Source organism: Nyctereutes procyonoides, unplaced genomic scaffold, assembly GCF_905146905.1.
Source record: "Nyctereutes procyonoides isolate TBG_1078 unplaced genomic scaffold, NYPRO_anot_genome, whole genome shotgun sequence".
NCBI classification, from domain to species: Eukaryota; Metazoa; Chordata; class Mammalia; order Carnivora; family Canidae; genus Nyctereutes; species Nyctereutes procyonoides.
Window position 1 is genome coordinate 7,956,424 of NW_026575045.1, and position 13,776 is coordinate 7,970,199.

Below are 13,776 nucleotides of genomic sequence, written 5' to 3' on the forward strand. Positions count from 1 at the left end.
ATCTATGGGTTTTTTCAGATTGAAATAAAATACAAAACTAAATGCTCTTTAATTCCAAGTGTTATTAATTTTTATAATATTTCTTAAATATATATAAACAAAACTTATTTTACTTGTAGCTCTGAAACACTATTAAACCACACTTTCAAACACTGAAACTTCCCACCAAACCAATAAAATTCAAATTAACAGCATTGATTTAATATGACATATATTTCAAGATATTAAAAAAACATAATTAGTAATGAATTTAAAAGTATAAAATGGTGCTTTTTCAGTTTTCTCATTTTTATTTAGAACATACTGCACCATTATTTGAGTTACAATTGTATGATTGCCATATTTTTTTGCCTCAAAAAAAACTAATAACTTTAACTATCAGGGAATTATTTTGAAGATTTGGTTAATTTAATCATGGTCATAAAATATAATAAAAATAATTTGAAGTGTGAAGCCCTTTATTACATATTTAGTATCATAATTACTTGTACAAAAATTAAATCTAACAACACATCTGGTCATGAAATGATTATGCTATTGACTGCTATAGGACGGGTTCTGTTGAGTTCTGCAGAGTTCAAAGACTATGTGCCATTTGATGACTTAATTTCCCCACTACTCTTCCTCATGTAAATGATTGTAAAAGCTTTTATTTATACAGCTTGCCATGAGGTAATTTGTCCTTTACATGGGGCCAATGAAAATGCAAACTCCAGAATTGCAATAAAGTAGCAGAACATGGTCATAAATTGATCATACACACAATTTGTGATATGCTTATGTATATTTTAAGATTACTAAAACAAGTGCAGAAAATTCAATAATGTTTTTAAAACCAGCAAGTAAATCTCTAGAAATACGTGTAGCAATCCCTTATTTTATAATCACTCCTTGGGACTTCCTCATTTTCTTAGTCCTATGAAGATAAATATGTATATATTTAAATATATATATACACACACACGTATATATATGTGTGTGTGTGTCTGTATCATTTAAGATTTCTCCAGATTTGAGTGTTATTTACAGCACAAGGTAGATCCAAATTAAAATTAGAGCTTTTTTTGTTTTCACACAGGAAATATCTACTTAGGTCATTTCCTGAGAGTTGTCCAATCCAAAATAAACTAAATATATCTTAGATATTTGAAGGAAAGATGGATTTAGGGAAGAAAAATGAAGAATGAGACTTGTGGAAGAGCAAGATTTATCTGTTAATTAATTAACAAACAATCCATCCAGTAAAGGTTGCTAGAATATCTATCATATGACAATTTTGGAGTAATTTTTTCATCAGATAGCTTTATATCCTTTGATTTCCATTCCCTGGAAATGTTACCACAAAAAGTAAGCAAATAGGGCTCTATGTTCTGTAATTCTATTTATGTTCTATTTGCATTGTTTTCCTCTCTTTTCAATAAACTTCACAGTGTTTAAATATATAGGGATGTATGTGTGTATGTATCTATGATTCTACCATTGTTCCCAATATATGAAATTCAGTACTGTAGTATATTTTACACATTTTCTAGACAAAAATAAGATGTAATGCATTATTACATATAGTAGAAATTCTCAAGTTCTGAGGCTACAGATGAAGATTATGTGAAATAAGGCACAGAGAAAGAATCTCAAATGTCATAGGCAGGTAAAAGAATAGAAATGTGATAAAGTTGAAGGGAGAGTAAACTATTATTATTATTTCTATCAGATTACTCCTGCAAGAATTTTTTTTTCAATTAGCAGTGGAAAAGGATGGCCCGAATTCATATTATTCTCTCTGAAACATGTTCAATTCAGGCTCTTGGCGCTCTTTTGTTTCAAGAAAATGAGCTTCTGATTTAATAATTTGGGCAAAAATAGTATTAACTGTATCTTCAGTGTAACTCTATACTCATAAAGCAAAAAGCATTAAAAGGAGAAGAATTTGTTAATATATAATGAAAACATAGAAGCAAGATATTCATTCAGCTCTGAAATATAATCAATTTTTAAATAATAAGAACAAATTTAATCTTGGAGACCAGACAACTTAGTTTACTACATATTTTAACTGTTTCGTTTTGGTTTGGTCCTGGTAAAATAGTATGAGAAAGAAAACCATATTTGGTGTTGTTAAAAAGAAAACCACAGGCCCAATATGCCACCCCTTGTGTTAAGGCCCCAGTCAGTAAATTTGCTGAGAAATTCCCTCTGCTCCCCTTAAGAAGATGCTCTTGACTAAAGCAATGGATTGTTTGCTAATATTTTTTTCTACTCCCTCCATACTTTTAAAAATCTTTCCTTTGCTGTAGCCCTTTGAAGCTCCCCTCTACCTGCTAGACAGGGTACTGTCAGATTCATGAATCAATTAATAAAGTCAATTAGATCTTTACAATTTACTCAGTTAAATTTTAGTTACTTAACAGTATTTACAAATTCTGTTTAACGCATGGCTGATCTTATGGTATAGATTAATTTCTTTAGCAAATGGCTTCTTAAAAGCAAGCTCTTGGGGATCCCTGGGTGGCGCAGTGGTTTGGCGCCTGCCTTTGGCCCAGGGCGCGATCCTGGAGACCCGGGATCGAGTCCCACGTCGGGCTCCCGGTGCATGGAGCCTGCTTCTCCCTCTGCCTGTGTCTCTGCCTCTCTCTCTCTCTGTGACTATCATAAATAAATTTAAAAAAATTTTAAAAAAAAAGCAAGCTCTTGTTTTTAGATTATTTTGCAAGTCTATCATTGATGAGGGGGGTGAGTGAAAGGACATATCTGAGTAATAAGAAATCCACCTATTGCACCAAAGTTTCATTCTCCAGACTGAATTTGATTGCTGATGCTCTCTTCATGACCATCATTTTATACCCTGCTACCTTCAATACAGCCTTTTAAGATTTAGGCTATTATTTTAAAAGTTGCTTGTCATTCTTCCTCAGTTATCCATTTTTCTTGATTTTATAGGCTTACTGAAAGTATCTCAGAATTAAATATGGCCTGTAAAATCTATGGCATATGCAAATTCACTGGCATATGGCATATATAAAGTTAGATGTAAAAGACATTTTTCATAGATTACATGAAATGTTAAGAAAAAACTGAGTAAACTATTCAATCCATTGTTATGAAAATGAGATCTATTCTCTCCCCTTTGATCCAAGGCAATATTACTTTAAGTAAACAACTTGATTTAAAGACATTTGTCAACTTTGCACACTGTTCAACATAGTCAGTAATATTTCCCTCCCCTTAAACTGACTGTACTCGTGCCTCTAGGATATAATGTAGAGAGATAAACTTAATGTTATTAAAAAGGAGTATTTAGCAATTTCCCAATTAATTTGATCAAGTACTGAAATGAAACTTTATAATTCATGCCAATATCTGATTTATTTTAAATTATCTTGTTTGCCCATAGGCCTTGGAAAAATTAAACAGATAGCAATATCCTCTTCTACTTTTTCGTACTGTAAAAACCATAGTCCAAATAAAATGAATCAACACAATAAGGTGGAAATAAGGTTTGCTGTCTTGTAATCAATCAGCATTCAGGGCATAAATATATTATTGACAAACTTATATGTATTATAAGAATTTTTTTAAAGATTTATTTATTTATTTATGATAGACACACAGAGAGAGAGAGAGAGGCAGAGACACAGGCAGAGGGAGAAGCAGGCTCCATGCCGGGAGCCCGATGCAGGACTCGATCCCGGGACTCTAGGATGCCGCCCTGGGCCAAAGGCAGGTGCCAAACTGCTGAGCCACCCAGGGATCCCCGTATTATAAGAATTTTTATCTGCATACCATGTCAAGAGCAACAAGATCTGTTCTCAGGAGTTAATTTTACTATAAATAATTAAACAGACTTACATAAGCTATTAAAACTGCAAATCATTACAGTTGATTATGTCCTCTTTTACCCAAAACAGGTTCACTCACTGCAAACCAAGATGTTGAAATAAGCTAATTCTCTTTCTGTCTCCTTATTTTGCCAATGATGAATTTTGCATATGTATTACCCAAATTACCTTAATTTTGTACAGATCATTGTTTTCAAGAGATCAAAGGATTTTTTGAAGATAAAAATTTAGATAGTTTCAGCAATGCTTACACCACCTCCTAAATTTGGTAGTAACTAATCATATTATAGTTTGAAGGATAAATGATGCCAGTTGTAGAGCTAAAAGACTATCTTCTAATGTTCTCTCTAAAAAAAACATAATTGCCTCTTATTTCATTTAGTTAACTCTTTAGCAGTCTACATTATCTTGCCTACATCTGAAGCATGGGATACTTTCTGGGAAAAAATTAAATAATATACATACAACATAACATTTTAGTGCTTATTGAACTCAGCCACTCTAGGTACTTTGTGAGTCCAGGATGCAGGTGAGCTCCAGCTGCTGCGGTCTCCAACACCAGGTCACAGGTTATTGGCTTCCTCCCTGGTAAGCGATGCTGAAAGATGATGAGCAGTTGAAGAAGCAAACCATTTTACTTCTTTGTTAAAAATGAAAAATTAAAAAAAAAACTAAAAAGTTTCCATTTTAATATGTTTCCCTTGTCCTTTTAGAACGATGAATCTTTTTACTACAATCATTGAAATTAATTCCCAAAATGGAATCTCTTTGGAGAACAATTGTATGAAAATCAGTAGGAACAAATTTTTATCATCAGAAGTTTATCAACAAAGGCAAGTATGGAGTATGTTCCTTCTCAAACTTGAGGTCATAGGTTGACTGTTTCGTTGACTGATAATTTTAACTTTAACTTATACTTTGAAAAGTTCAATGTTCAAATTGCTTTAAATTTCTAATAAATTATTGAATAAAATGTAGCTTTTGTTGCTTAACCAACTAGGTAACTTATGGTTAATTTATGTCTGGAGTTTCAGCTTTATGATCTGTAACAGAGGGCTCAAAATACTTCTTCCCTCACAAAGGTGTTGTGAAGATAAAATGCAACTACATAAGAAAATGTTAAAAGAGTGGCTAGCATCTATTCCATGCTAGGTAAACTGTAGGCATTACAAATGCAAGTTCCATTTAATGTACATTTCAAAATTGTCAAAGGAGCTATCTTGAATATAAGATTTGTTTTTTATTTTAAAACTTTAAAAAGTAAATGTCACCACTCCGCTGGGATAGCCAATCCAAAAGGAAGAGAGAGAGACAGAAAGATAGACCTAGAGAGTAAAGTAAGTAAGCCAAACAGGTGTGAAGAATCCTGTCAATGGACTTTGCTCCAGACTGGCGTCCACTTGGAAGTCTGAGTCCAACACTTGATTTCACAAAGAGTTTTTAGAATGTACATTCCCCAACCATTTCAGTGTGCACACAATCCACTTACCAAAGCCTGGGGAGAAAAGGATTAGAAGTAGCCTTTTATTAAAACTAAAAATAGCAACTAATAAAATATTAACAAGAACAAATCTGCACTAAACACAAACAGCAATCTTTTAAGAATATAGGCAGCTTTTCATGAAAAGGGAAGTCAAGCAGAAAAGGAAAATTCATGAAAAGCAACAATATGTACTTCTGAGATCCTTTATACCAACATATTGTAAATTGACAGAAATCCACTTTTCCGAATTGTAAATTCATGTGATATTGAGTTCATATATGCAGTTTCACAATAAGATGACTGCCAAGTATCTTATGAAGATGTTATTTTACTTACTTTTGAAGACAAGTAAATATTGGATTTTGATAATTCTTAAAAGATTTATTTATTTACTTTAGAGAGAGAGCATAAGCAGGAGGGGCAGAGGGAGAAAGAAAGGGAGAGAGAATCTCAAGCAGACTCTGAGCTCAACACAGAGCCTGATGTGGAGCTCCATCTCAGGAACCTGAGACCATGATCTGAGCTGATATCAAGAGTCCGATGCCTAACCAACTGTGCTAGCCAGACATCCCTGATTTTGAGTATTTTCAAGGTTTTTTTTTTTTTCCCTTAAGGCATATCATGTATAAGATGATGTATGAAGTAAAAGTTAGTCTCTCTTCTGTACCTATTATGAGCTAAACCATTTATCTGTATCATCTTTAGTCCTCCTACCTCCATAAATCAATTATTTTTCCCATAAATCAGTTATTTTAGCATTTGGCAATGGAATAACCTGAGGCTCAGGAAGATTCTACCTCAAACCATGTTAAAAAATAAAATACAGGGGATCCCTGGGTGGCGCAGCGGTTTGGCGCCTGCCTTTGGCCCAGGGCGCGATCCTGGAGACCCGGGATCGAGTCCCACGTTGGGCTTCCAGTGCATGGAGGCTGCTTCTCCCTCTGCCTGTGTCTCTGCCCCTCTCTCTCTCTCTGTGACTATCATAAATAAATAAAAATTTAAAAAATAAAATAAAATACATAGAATTAGTACATAATACTTGGGGATCCCTGGGTGGCGCAGCGGTTTGGCGCCTGCCTTTGGCGCAGGGAGCGATCCTGGAGACCCGGGATCGAATCCCATGTTGGGCTCCCGGTGCATGGAGCCTGCTTCTCCCTCTGCCTATGTCTCTGCCTCTCTCTCTCTCTCTGTGACTATCATAAATAAATAAAATTAAAAAAAATATATTTAAAAAAATGAACATAATACTTTTTAGGAATAAAATATATCTTAATTTCAATATGTATTGTTGTTTTCACTCAGGGAATGTAAGTTACTTTGCTTTTGTCCATAATTGATCAAAAACAAGTTACAAAGTTTCATAAATTTCTGATAGTGATATTGAGTAATTTTTCCATATTTTTCAAAAGAAACATGAAATTGGTTTCCTGATAGTTTCTGAAGAATGTTTCCTTATTATTTGACAATTTTAGCATATCTTATTTATGTAATAATATACTCATCATGGAAACACAGTGCCCAAAAAAGAGAAAACTGTAATGGCCGCAAGTTCAATAACCAATCAGAATATCTATTTTCTAAATCAAACACGTTTCATAATGTTTTTATAACATGATCTTTAAAAAATTAACAATATGTCAAGTACATTTTCTGTGTCAGTATGTATTCTAAATGAGTAGATTTCATATTTTGGTGGTAAAATTCTTTGTTCAAAGAAATCTGAAGGCAAACTCTTAATAGATACAACCATAGATGTACAGCTGATCTCTTTGAAGGGAAGAAGAGGAAGAGTTTGCCTTATTTTGCTGCTGCTCATGTTGTGTCTCTTCCCACCATGGCTACCTGAAGAATCTCAGTGGAACTGGGCTTTCATGGGGAATTTTTTCTTTTTTTTTTTTTTTAAGATTTTATTTATTTATTCATGAGAGACACAGAGAGAGAGGCAGAGACATAGGCAGAGGAGGAAGCAGATCCCCCCTGGGGAGCCTGATGTGGGGACTCCATCCCAGGACTCTGGGATCACGACCTGAGCCAAAGGCAGACACTCAACCACTGAACCATGCAGGTGCCCCTTATGGGAAATTCTTGGAAAACTCTTCTTCTGTATCATGTTGTCTAATGTTTATAACTCTATCTGGTTGAATATCCCTAAATAATTTTAACACAACAAAACTGCTATGAAGACCTAGAATAATTAAAAAAAGAAATTCATTTTTATTAAAAACAGAAAAAGAACTAATGTCTGTTCATGACTTAAAAGAGATAATCAATTGATGACTAAAGCATTCCTATGCAATAAACATGAAGAGATTGTGGAATTGAAGTGCTGTAACTCCTGAGAGAAAGGGAAAAGCCTCACATTCTACATGGAGGAACTTTCTGGGACTTAAGACAGGAAGGGAAACTCAAGCAAAGCACAGTGATTTCATTGAGTAGAGAAGACAATAATCAACATCTTAAAACGCTGTTACAGCTGGAATTTATGGACCCGAGCGTGACCCTATACAAGGAAAAAGTTCTAGAAATCTGCACACGGGTTTGGCTCCACATGCTGAGGCAGGGTGCACCAGGCTGAGCAACAAACTATTAGCGATCTGTAAACTGAGCAGTTCCTAAAGATAATATGGCCGAGATATTTGAGATACCACCGCCAATGGGGAGATATCTTGTTGAACATTCACGGCTTCCAGTAAAGGACCTAGAAGGAAAAACCTAACAGGGTTAAACCTATCGAGTAATGATTACTCTAGACTCACCATTACAAAACTCAAAAACAAACCTTGAAAGGACCAAGCTGATTCTTAAGTTATTCAACTGCCACTTGCCTAAATAAACTTCAGAATCCAGATAGTAAACAATGTAAGCATCAGGATTGTTTGGTTTAGTATCTAACCATAAAATAACTAAACATCCAAAAGAGCAAGAAAATATGACCAATAAACAGGAGAAAATAAATCTCAGAAATGTGAGAGACAATGGGATTAGCAGTCTAGGACTTTAAATGATTCAATTTTGAAAAAAAAAAAAGATGTACAAATTTAGTGAAATTTTAATAATGATTGCAATATTTATTATAAAGTTGGTATTAGTCAATGCAGTAGGACATGAGGATAGATAAATAGATCAATGCAATAGAGTAAAGAATTCAGAAATATGCCCACACATAATGGTCAATTGATTTTTAAAAGCAAGTGCTGAAATGAGTCATTGGAGAAGGGCTGGCTGGCTTTTCAACAAATAATGAGAGAAGAACTGGATTTCTATTTGTTATTGGAATGTTATTTGGTGAAAGAATGAAACTTGATCGTTAAAAGATAACATACCCCCAAATTAACTCAAAATATAAAAATTAAAGATTCTAAATAGAACAGAAGTAAATTTTGAGGTAAACTTCCTTGAGGTCTCTTTCTTAAAGGGGACTTTGAGAGTACAAACCATAAAGAATAAATTGATAAATTGGATTTAACTAAAATTAAATATTTCTGTTCTTTGAAGAACATAATAAAATGGCAAGTCAGAGACTATTATTTCATATAAATATATATATCTAACAAGTCTTGTATTGAAATATATATAAAGAACATTTAGAACTTAATATTATAAAAACAAACCATTTATTTTAAAAATAAGCAAAATAGTGAACAGCTTATGAAGAAAGATAATGACTAGTCAATCTGCATATGTAATTGGGATGCATAAAGTAAAACTAAATGAGGTATAACACACGCCTTTTAAACAAAATAAAATTTAACAGACTTAAGTATATGGAGCAACTGAAATTTTCGAAAGTTGCTGGCAAAAGGATGAGACTATGTGACCATTTGGAAAACATCTTGTCATTTTCTTGTAAGATTACACATGCATATACTATACATTCAATCCTTCCATCTCTAAATACTTGCCCAATAGGCTTTTTAAAATAAGTCTACACAAAGACTTGCACACAAATGTTCATGGCAACTTTATTCATAATAGCCCCAAAGTAGAAACTACCCAAATATTCAGTAATTAATGAATGAATCACAAAAATATTATATGTCTAATAAGGATGATACCCCTTAGCATGAAAAACCAAATTACTTACATATACAACACAGATGAACATCAAAAGTTATATATTGAGTGAAATATGCAAGACATAAAATGGTACCTACTATATAATTCCATCTATATGAAATTGATAGAGGAAGAAACTAACTTCTAGTAAGAGAAAACTTATTGGTCAATTTTGGGGCCATATATGGAGCTTAAGAATCAAATGTGAAGAGGCATAAGAGAACATTTTAGGTGATGCAAATAATATATATGTTAATGGTGGAGATTACTTTGAGCTCAATTATTTGCCAGTATTCACTGAACTGTACACTTCAGATGAGTCACATTCTTGAAGGTAAATTATTCTTGAATACATTGTTAAAAATACATAAATTAGGAGACTCTCTTTTCTCGTGCTATAAAAGGAATATAATAAATGATTTCTTTCTTGAAAGTCTGAAAAAAAATCACCGGGGAAAGCATAGTGTTTAGGTAACCCTGTTGAAGTAGTTGGCTTTTTGTAATCTTCAATTTTCTCTAATAGTTATATTTTCCTCCTTTACAAATATTTTTTAAATTTATATCTTCTAGACAATTAGCTTTTTCTTTATGCCTTCCTTATTTTATAAGCAAACAAAAAAGTACCTTCTTCTTTTAAAAAATATCTTTGTTAAAAAAAATCTTTGTTACCCATATTCCACTTCTTATTTCTAACATTTCACAATCTGTTTTTTAAAGCTATTTTTTATGGGATAGACAGCAGAGAGGTAGTTGAGGGCACAATTAAGGATACACATTTGTGATTCGGAGAAACTGAAGTTCAGTTTCTTTCCTCACTTGCTGATAGTACCCAACCTCACCATGATTGGGATTTAGCCTTTGCTCACCTCAGTGTATAGGTGCAAATTCATACCATTTCCATAATTTAGTTTACTGCCTCTTTACTTTTTGCTTTTTCAGTTAGCATGATCATTATTTACATATTATCCAGTCTCTTTTTTACTTTCCAGTTGGTTTCTCTAAACCTGAGACAAAAATATCTCTAAAGTCCACCTTAGTTATTACAAACCTATCCAAGTCTCTAATCTGTCCATGAGGACCATATAGTGTGCAATCTTTACATAGCTTTTCATATCTCCATGTTACTAATTTTATTATATAATCAAAACACCTTCATGAATAGACTAGTGCAAACTCCTCAACTTGATTATGTGTTGAAGATGACACCAGATATCACTGAAAGTTATTTTTTTCCATTTTTTTTTCTTTAAGGAAATAACTTTGATTTGTAATTCCCATGATTTTTGGTACTAATAGTCTCCATAACAAAGTGCTATCTAAATTTTTTTTATTTCTTTTTTTGTTAATAATGCCTCTCTCTGATTCTATCTCAATATAATAAAGCTTCTCTCTCCTTTTTTTTAAAATGACTCATTTTAGATTAAAAAATAGAGCTTTAAAAAGGAGTTGCGAATATCCATAATCCCTGGTTTCAGAATGATAAGAACTTGATTTTTTAAAAAATGAATAAGTGATGCAGTTAAAGATAGTTACAGTGTGGTAGCCATCTCTTTCCTGTGAAAAGACCACTTTCAAGAGCTGACAGCAGATAGGTAGTGTCCCATTCTGAAGGTTTTACCAAAAAAAAAAAAAAAAAAAAAATACTGGCAGAAGAAAGGCAGCTGGATTGAGTGTCCAACATATGTATACCTATTTCCTTCATATTTATATGTTACAGGCACATTTCTCTGTGGAGTGTAATCAGTGAAGCATTTAGGAAAAGAAGGCAGGTGATAGAAAAATATATCAAAGTCATAATGAAAGGAAAAACAGAAAAAAAGTTTTAACGGGAATATAGGGAGAAGAGAGTTAAACTATTTCTCTCTTAGGGATGACCTCATATTGGTTCTCTCTTGTGATCCAGGCTTCTTCATACTCTCATGAGTGGCTTCTCTTAAAGAGAGCATTTAGATGAAGCCAGAGGAAAGGAACAATGAAATCTCATTGGCATTTCAATTGAAAGCAGGTGAAGGACATTCTCCCTACACAAATATTAGTAGGTATGAGTTTTAAATCAATTTTGGTCATGCTGCATCCTCTGCTTTATTCATTGCTTCCAACATGTGGAAGTGAGATATCTTCCTCCTCATTACATACTAAACATCTACAAAATGTGTAAGGCACTCCATATTGGAGATGTAGTTCAACTTGAAATTACCATTGTTGATTTAGAAAGACACATTGAATGATGAACAGTCTCTCTCAAGATTCTGTTCTACCTTCTATTGCTTTTTTGCTTTGAATGTCATACTAACAGGCTACAAAAGTATTTCAGTAATTTTAACATCTACAAATAAAATCAAGACCTTGAGATTCTGACCTTTCATTCTTTAATATTTTAAAAGAATTTTCTTGGAGAAATTGCTTTGAAAAGCAATGAATAGATGCATTGACAAATCTTTTCTACATGAACTAAAAATATGTCAATGATAGACTTATTTAGGTCATATTAAACTTATTTCTCATGTTAATAATGGTTGCATATTTGGAAGTATTTCCTGGGAACTCTACTTACCTGGTTGTGGTTTAAAATATTACACATTTCCATATTTATGAGATGCTTTAATAACTCTGGTTAGGAACTGAACAATGAGATAGATAACTCCATGATAATACCCAAACTTTCACATTCTTAGGTACAATGTCAATTCTGCCTATGTGAAAGAGAAATTCTTGTCACTATTCATTTAATGTTTAAATCAATAAGTACTGATAATGGCATATATCTGAAAGTTTTACATAAGCTTCAAACCAGAGTTAAACTGCTAAAATCCATAGGATTTGCAAAGATAAACTAATTACATACTACTCTTAGTTTACATATTATATATTTTGTTACTCAAAATCACTAGAGGGCCTTATTCCAGTTTGTGGATCTTCAAATTTGCAATTTGAAGTTTTTGTTTTAAGATTTTATTTATTTATTTGAGTGAGAAAGAGAAAGAAAGAAGGTGAGAATGAGTGGGGGGAGGGGCAAAGGAAAAGGGAGAAGCAGATTTCCCCACTGAGCATGGAGCCAGATGCAGAGCTAGGTCTCAGGACACTGGGATATGACCTGAGCCCAAAGCAGATGCTTTTAACCTATTGAGCCACCCAGACACCCCTAAAGCTTTGTTTTATTTTTTTAATGTAGTGATTATTCTAATATAAAAAAGAATTTTGTTTAGTCAACATATAAAATAGCTTTTTTAGTGAATTGTTTGATATTTAAGAGAATAAATAATGTACTTAAGTTTCATTAATTTGGGCTAATTTAACCCACATTGTTACCAAAGCAATATCTATGTTGCAAATGAAACCAAGAAGAAGTTTTATTATATATTCTATGAATATGTGAAATCAGCAAAAAACTTCAAGGAAGAATAGCTTCTTCTTTTTTTAAATGTAGCTTTTGTTATAGTAACCTTCTTATTTACCATTTCTATTTTGCTTCATTTGGCCTGTGGATTCAAGTTACTATCTGGAATCATTTCCTTAGCTCAATACTTACTTGCAAATACCATCTTTGTGACGTTATTGGCAAATATATTACATTTCTTCCCAATACACACTCAACAAAACATTATACACATATTGTCCTATTTAATTGCTTTCTAAATCAATTTAAGAGAAGAAATGCAAAATATATGCACTTGTACTCTACTTTATGGTTCCATAATTACCTTTTTTGATGCTATTTGTTTTTCTTTGTGGATTCAAAATACTATCTGGGGGTCAGTCCTCTTTAGCCTGAAGAATTTCCTTTAGTATTTATTTTAAAGTGCTCCAGCTAGTAACAGATCTTGGTTTTTTTTGTTGCTGTTGTTCTATGAGCACTTTGAATATGTTAACCCAGTTTTCTAGTCTTCACGTTTTCTGATAAGGACCCTTGTTAATTTTGTTGGGGTTCCCTTGTGAGGAGTCATTTTTTCTTTTACTGTATTCCATATTTTCTCATCTTTGGTTTTTAGTATTTTTATATGTGCCTGTGGATCTTTTTGCATTCATCTTGATTGGAGGTCATCAAGCTTCTTAGATGTGTAGATTATTGTTTGGCAATAAATTTTGAAAGTTTTCAGTCATTTCTTTGAACATTTTTTTTTTTTTATTTTTTCTCTCCTATGCTTTTAGTGTTCCCATTACTCATTTGTTGTTGTGTTTAGTGGTGCTCATGTTTCTATGAAGTTATCTTTTTATTTTTCTATCTCTTTTTCAGCTTGCATGATCTCTATTAATCTATTTTCAATTTCACTGATTTTTTTCTCCTGCCAGTTCAAATCTACTGTTGAGCCCCTCTTATGCAGTTTTCATAATAGTCATTGTACTTTTCAACTGCAGAATTTCCATTTGATTATTTTATAATAATCTCTTTATTATCATCAC